The 7026-nt window shown below is 40.1% G+C and overlaps 1 protein-coding gene across 1 annotated transcript in view; it reads right to left on the bottom strand.

The window, feature by feature from the left end:
- Nucleotides 1-3889: 3889 nt before the first annotated feature.
- lrmda (leucine rich melanocyte differentiation associated) overlaps nucleotides 3890-7026 on the bottom strand; it is a 201303-nt gene continuing 198166 nt past the window's right edge. Inside the window, exon 8 of the transcript XR_004660176.1 lies at nucleotides 3890-3900. The gene's annotated coding sequence lies outside the window, so the exon portion shown is untranslated. The remainder of the gene's footprint in view (nucleotides 3901-7026) is intronic.

Raw genomic sequence — 7026 nt, 5'->3', positions numbered from 1 at the left:
GGGGAGGCATAGAAATAACTAATAACATTGAATTTTAGTAAACAAGCAGCTCGTTGTCAGCCATACTTATAGCTGACACGCAAACAACCTTTACCTGTTTTAGAATTGTTAAGATGACTATCATACATAATGTGGAAAAGCCCTTGAGTGTTAAGTGCCTTGTCTATGTTTAGTGTCTTCCGCAATTTTTCCAAACAGTGCATGCAAGGGTCTCTGTGTACATTTTATAAGGAGTTGTATTGATGGATGTAGCACAAGGACAATGTTTACTATGTGACCTCTGTGACTTTTCCTCACTTCCTCCCTGCCAAAACAAACCTCTCCACCACTCTGCTAAGGACTTAAATCACCTGTCCTCAGACGCCTCATCCTGTTATTTGGATAATTGCCAACAAGAACAATCTTTTTCATTCACAACAGCCTGCAGTGGCCCCATCATGTTCCTTATTAACAATTTTACACACTTGGTCGCAGCGAGAGGGTGTCAGAATGCCAATAATATTTACCGTCTGCTGTGCGGGCTATTCAGGGGAGGCTGAGTGTTGCTGATTGCCCTGACAGAAGCTGACAGCACCCTGAACCTGAGATCCCTGCAAATCGACTAAGCAGTGTTTTCTTCTTAAGGCAGCAGCTGGGTGTGCCTGTGGCCATGAACCAGGTGATGGAGCACAACACCGTTTATGTGTTAGTGCCTGAAAACAAACAAAGCCAATCTTTCTCTGCATCTTTAAACATGCACTGGCTGATGGAAGATCATAAGCCCTGACATCAGATCAAGGAAGAATCATGCAAATAAAAAAACATAACAGACCCTTTTCTCAAAGGTTGTGAAAAACAATCTGAATTGTTTTGCTTCTTCATTTTCCCATTGGGAATAAACTGTCCATTTTAGATGTCATTAAGGGTCATTTAGCAAATCAATGGGCTGCAATGTTTAAAATAATCTACCAAAAGAGTTGGGAGGCAGGTAATGTAACACCTGTCTTGGGAATATTGGGCCTTCTCAGTCAAATCGTCCAATCTGTAATGATCTTCATAACATTGATGTTGACACCAATTATAGCATTTCTCTTTGCCCCCTGACAATTTCGCACAAACACACACCTGGTTACCTAAAACATATCAACATTAATGGATGTGGCTGCGCATGTGTGAAAAGGAGACACTGTGTTTGAACGAAAGAGATAAAAAGAGAGATCCAAAGACTGGGCCCCCATCCCAATTCAGCCGTGTTAATAGTTTCCATGACAATGAGGCATGCTCAGCGTATCAGTTGTGGCCCAGATAAACAGTGATCCTTCACGCAAACAAGAAGGTCATTACAGCAGCTTGTCAAATCAATGCCCAGTGTGTCCAAGTTGATTAAGACATCTCCCCTCAGCTCTGACACTCTGTCGATAGCAGTGGGTGCACTATGCAGTGGGGGCATGGTGATGTCTATGTGGTGGATTATGCCTGTGTGTGTCTGTGTGGCTGTGTGAGTGTGTTGGGATGGTGTACTCCCGCCCTGTCCGCATGCACACATACACACACACCAGCACAAACACACACGCTGTACTCAGATGATTGGAGCGAAATACCCATCAGTCAGGGAGCCGAGATGGACTAATGATTCCCTGTGCTGCCTATTAGAACTACATGACAACTCAATCCTGCTCACGGAAAGAGAAATGGAGGAGAGAGGGAGATGGGATAGGAGGGGGTAGGGTGGGGTGGGAATTGGCAAGGAGGGGGTGAATAAAGAGACAGAGGAAAAGAAGAAGAAAAGAAAAAGTGACCTTGTAGCAGCATCATTTGAAGCTGAATTAAATTGGCAAGAGCAGCTAATCTTTACCTGGGGGCGATTAACAGAACTAAAGGAGAACAACAAAGGCACAGAGGTTGGCTTTTCTATTTTTCCTGCCTGCCACTGCCATTTGAAATTTGTATTTCTGAAAAAAGTAGACAAATCTTCCTCTCTAAGCCCGTTGCTGATAGTGGGATTTTCTATCTGACACACAAACCATAACAGGCTGTCATTGTAGCTGGTGCTTTATCGTGAAATCACAATTATGTTCTTGAATCAGGCAGCTTGGGTTACCATGTTGCAAATCATCATTCTGATATTATTAACAAGACAAGGCCATTCATTAGATTATGTTCCTTATTTGGTAACTCGAAAATGTTGCTCTGCTACGTACAATAATTTCTAATGCAAAGTAATACAAAGAAAAACTTTTCCCCTCATTGCGAAATAATGGGATGCTATTTGTAGGAAGGGAATTACTTGAAGTTTAGCCTATGCACTACACTCAGTCTCATAGCCTCTCTCTTCTCACAGGCTAATCAATATGTTTGGAGTGAAAGACAAGGTTAGGCCTATCAACCTGTCTGAGAGAGTAAGAGAAAAAAAACATTGCTAATACCCAAATGCGAAGGTTCACGGCTGAATTTTACCCACACATTGAAAAGAAGAAGTGTAACAACCAATAAACCTTTAGCTCAGGGACATTAAAACTAACTTCAGTGGGAAGCTCAATATTTTGTGCTGTCGGCATTAAATCACCATATACATATTTAAAATGGTGAATGATTTGTAGCTGTGATTTTTTGTGAGAACAACTCTGCTTTTGCACAGCTTCAAGTGTATACATTATTGTATAAATACAAAACAAATTACTTTTTTATGACAATTTGTACAGACATTCATGGTCTATTGCCACCAAAATGTTTACAGTAGTCCAATACTTTGGTTTTTCATCAAACTACAGCAACTAATGACATTCCCATCAGACTTTGCTGTACTTTGTGATAAATGTTAATCAGCAAATGTTAGCATGCTAACATGCTAAACTAAGATGGCGAATATGGTAAAGAGTGTACCTACTAAATATCAGCATTTTAACATTGCTATTAGGATCAGGTGATTTTAACGTGTTTATATTGTGGCCAGGTTGGATCAGCGGTAGAGCAGGTGCACGTGTACTGAGAGGTTCATGCCTCAATACAGAGGTCCGGGGTTCAACTTCGATGTATGACAATTTCCTGCATGTCTTCCTCCTTTCTCACCTAATTGTCCAAAAATTAAAGGTGGAAAAAAAACTCGTTGATGTTAGCATACAGCTTTACAGAACTGCTAGCTGTAGACTTGTTATAATATCAATGAACTGATTTGCAATTTTAATTTTCAATGATATATTTAACAAAACTGTTAATTTACTGCCAACACTGAGTTTGAATTATTCACTTTTTATTTTTTATAAGCTTCACATACAGCCACATCCACTATACTGTTATTTGATTTATTTAACGTTTTCAATGTGATTTTTGATTCTGTATTCACCTTTCTTGTTGCAGTCTTTCCACAATTGTAGAAAAAGCATTTGATCGCAGTTATTTCCTCAAATTTGCTGCCTGCCTGAAACAACTGTTAACCCAAATTACATCAATTTCACATAATAAGTAGCCAAGTTTCTATAGTAAAGTAAACAAAGGAGAGTCAATATGTCTCTTTTAAATGCTCCACACACAGAGAGGAAAAACACTGTATACTTAAAACATGAGCTGCCTACCACTGACCACCAATATTACTCCCATAAAAGCAGGATTGGCTGCAGTAAATAGCTTCTCACCTTCAGAGCATTCATGATTCAAGAATTTCATTTGTGCAAAGCCATACCCCGTGGGAGGTGGGCTTGATCTCCATGTCTTTAAGGATGGCCCCAGAACAGATCTCCCTCACCTTTTCCTCACAATTAGTCACAGCCGAGTGTCAAAAACTAAACTGCCTCTGTATGTCACTGTCACCGGCCAAGGCCAAGTTGAACAGCTTGAGAGACTTCCCTCCGGAGGACCCTATACTGTAGATAGGATCGAAGCGCCGCAGGAAATACCACCAAGTCTGACACGCTACATAACACACTCCTCCCTCAGGTCACGCCCCTGTGGGGCCCATAAAGTGTGTATTCAAATGAAATGTATAAACATTGTTTACAGCTCAAAGAGATTCATGGGGCATATTCTCTTGCGTTTTGAAGTGTAATTTCTGCATCCACTAAGCTTCCCATGGTGATCCAGAAAGGCAGTCACATAAACTGCAGCAGCCAGTTGCATGATAGAGTGTGATATCAATGGTAGGTACACATCACTTAGCTCAATGTACAGTACACTGTTTATTCAAATATTCTTTTGTGCCTCAACAGAGTCAAGCTGAATTGCCCATGTGAGAAAAACACCTATCTCTCCTTAGGGATTTTTCTAGTTCTTGTTCATGTCCAATTGTCAGAAAAACTGGCACACCGCATATACTCAATCTGCATCTCCACCCTCAGGAACTGAAAGAAAATAGAAGTAAATGCCAATATTTCCAGAAATTTTCTTTGACATGTTTGATTTTTTAAGTCAAGCGTGTAAAATCAATGGCTGATGATTTGTGTCATGTTGCTCTAGGGCCTCAGGGCACAAACATTTAAATGCCAACATTGCATGTCCTCTGCCTTACCATTCTGTATAATTACATGTCGCCTGCCAAATGAAAATAGTTGTTTAAAATATGTAGCTGAAGCAGCAAAAGAGAAAGTGCCTCTCTTGATATACATCAGATCACACGCAGCCATTAGAAAGAATTGTATTTTATTTGTTTCTTATATGTGTTATTGTTAAAGGAATATTTAGAGAAAGTGAAACAAAGAGTTCAAATTTCACTCCAAAAATTGCATCAAACAATGTTGCTCTTCAAAACAAAACCCCAACCAAAACATGTTGCATTGTTGTTGTACAATATTTAGCACTGACACTGACAATAATTAATATTCATGAGAATGCAACTTTGCAGCCCCCTAGGATGGTTAAATTAATTATGCTAACAGGGTCATTTAACTGCTTTATTCAAAGCAAGCAATTCTCGTGCAATAAATGACACAATAATTACACACACAATCTAACAAGACGACAGTGATGAGTGTTGGAGTGACACACTAATCTCCATAAAGTACAAAGAACACATTTACACACACACACACACACACACACACACACACAGAAAAACAGAAGTCAAATCTATACAGGCAAGATGAAAGAACAACAAAACCCAGCTAACAGTTTTACATCCGCTGCAGCTTCTTTCTCTATGAGTAGTAAATATGATTTGTTACCACGTGTTATTATTTAGCGTTATTCATCTTCTCTGTCAGTGCACACAGAGGGGTAATAGAAATGCCAGCAAGGTGGCTGATTTACTTAGTAAAATTTTCATCTCAAGGCTTGTGAGACATGATTGGAGTCTGTAAGAGTAACGGGAAATCATACATTATGTAGGTGAATCTGACTCGACCTTGAGACTTCTCAGCACAGGCCATATATTACCAACATAGCGACCTTCCCATTCCGAAGATACATCTGATGTGTTTAAGGCTGTTTTACAATGCATTAGGAGGGCTTTACATGTGCTGAGCTCACTTTATTTGCTCATACATTTCACAGGAAGAGTTTAGTGTCAGCCTGATGGGGACCATTCACTGTGACTGAGTCACTTGTCGAGACAAATGAGCCCGTAGAAACCGACCGAGGCGGTGGATAATAAGCATTTCAAAGCAGATTCCCACTTTTGCCTTTTTATTTCCCTTCAATATACAACACATTTACTATTCAGTGAACCCTTGATGATTCCACTTCATCGTGAATTCTCACATGCTGCGATTGATTGACCTGCATCTTGAAAACAGAGAATGGATATAATTTTTCCCACCGAGTGATGGGGCATCGGGATCAATATTCTCACTGTTGGTTAAGCTTTTGCAACCTTTAGAATATCAGCTTCAATCGATCTCTCTCACATAATTGTCTGTATTTGCAAATCAAGTTTTTTTTCTTTTGTATGCCAATGACATTTGGAATGCCTCAAGGTCTTGTTATGTGACCCGTTGAAATAGCCAAGGTAAAGGGCACAAAACACAGATTCATTAGCATGTAACATTTATTGTCCATGCCTCCCTCTTTCTACTTTTCACCTCTGCGCTATAAACATGTGGGGAGAGTGAGGCCATTTTGTATTTCCATATAAAAAGCCCCATAATTATAGAGCGGGGGGTGAAGACGGTTGTTCCCTTATCTGAGGAAATGATAAGGGAGTACCAGGCCCTGTGAAAGAACCAAGTCCATTTTGACATAATTGGCAGTGGAATTATTTATGACATTAATTGCCACATTATCGACTGGCTGTCAGCTCCTGTGTCAGTCTGTCGATCTTTCTTAGTAGAAAGAGCCAGCTCAGCCTGGTGCGCCACTGACAAGCTAATTACTACAGCACAACCCTGAATGACAAATGTTACTCATCTAAAACCAGGCCCGGAAATAAGGGCCACTTCCCCCCCTCAAGCTTCTCTGGATCAACTGAGACTGCAGTGTGCTGACAAAAGTCTTCAGGTGCAGGAGGAAAATAGTTTGTATGTCAGACAGAAAGAGAGAAAGAGAGAGAGGGAGGGCGGGAGAGAGCTTTCTAGAGCCAGGGGGACAGTTAAGTCTAAATCTCACCCCATCCTGTTTGCTGCTCTGCTATCAGTGGCTAGTTGTCACTCATAAAGAAAAGTCTCTTTTTTTCTCCCTTTGCCTTCATGTAAATTTGCATTAGCTCATGACAATCAGTCATCAGGCTGCGGGCTGATACGTAGTGACGGGGTGAGTGGCACTTATTTCTTTTGACAGTGAGTCACACACTAGTGTGCCTATTGGGGAGGTGAGTTTTGCTGTGCCACCAATGTATTATCGAGCTCAGCGATTATACAACATGTAAACACATTTTATCTTTCTCCAAATTTGAAAAAATTTTCACAATTTTTTGTAAAGAAAATAGCGTGTGCAATAATTTTGCTTTTAAATATTTCAAAAGATAACAGCAATTTCTCTCCTTGAGCATTTAAGGAGAGACATTGTATGCATTTTGGTGTTTTTTCCAAAGGTTTACTATTTCCTTTGCATTGCATTGTTGGACAGATGTGTCCATAAACAGCAACCTCAACACATATTAGTATCATAATTATCAAGTTATAA

Source organism: Etheostoma cragini, chromosome 17, assembly GCF_013103735.1.
Source record: "Etheostoma cragini isolate CJK2018 chromosome 17, CSU_Ecrag_1.0, whole genome shotgun sequence".
In the NCBI taxonomy this organism is placed as follows: Eukaryota; Metazoa; Chordata; class Actinopteri; order Perciformes; family Percidae; genus Etheostoma; species Etheostoma cragini.
Note: the sequence above shows the minus strand (reverse complement) of the source record. Positions and strands in the feature narration are given on the sequence as shown.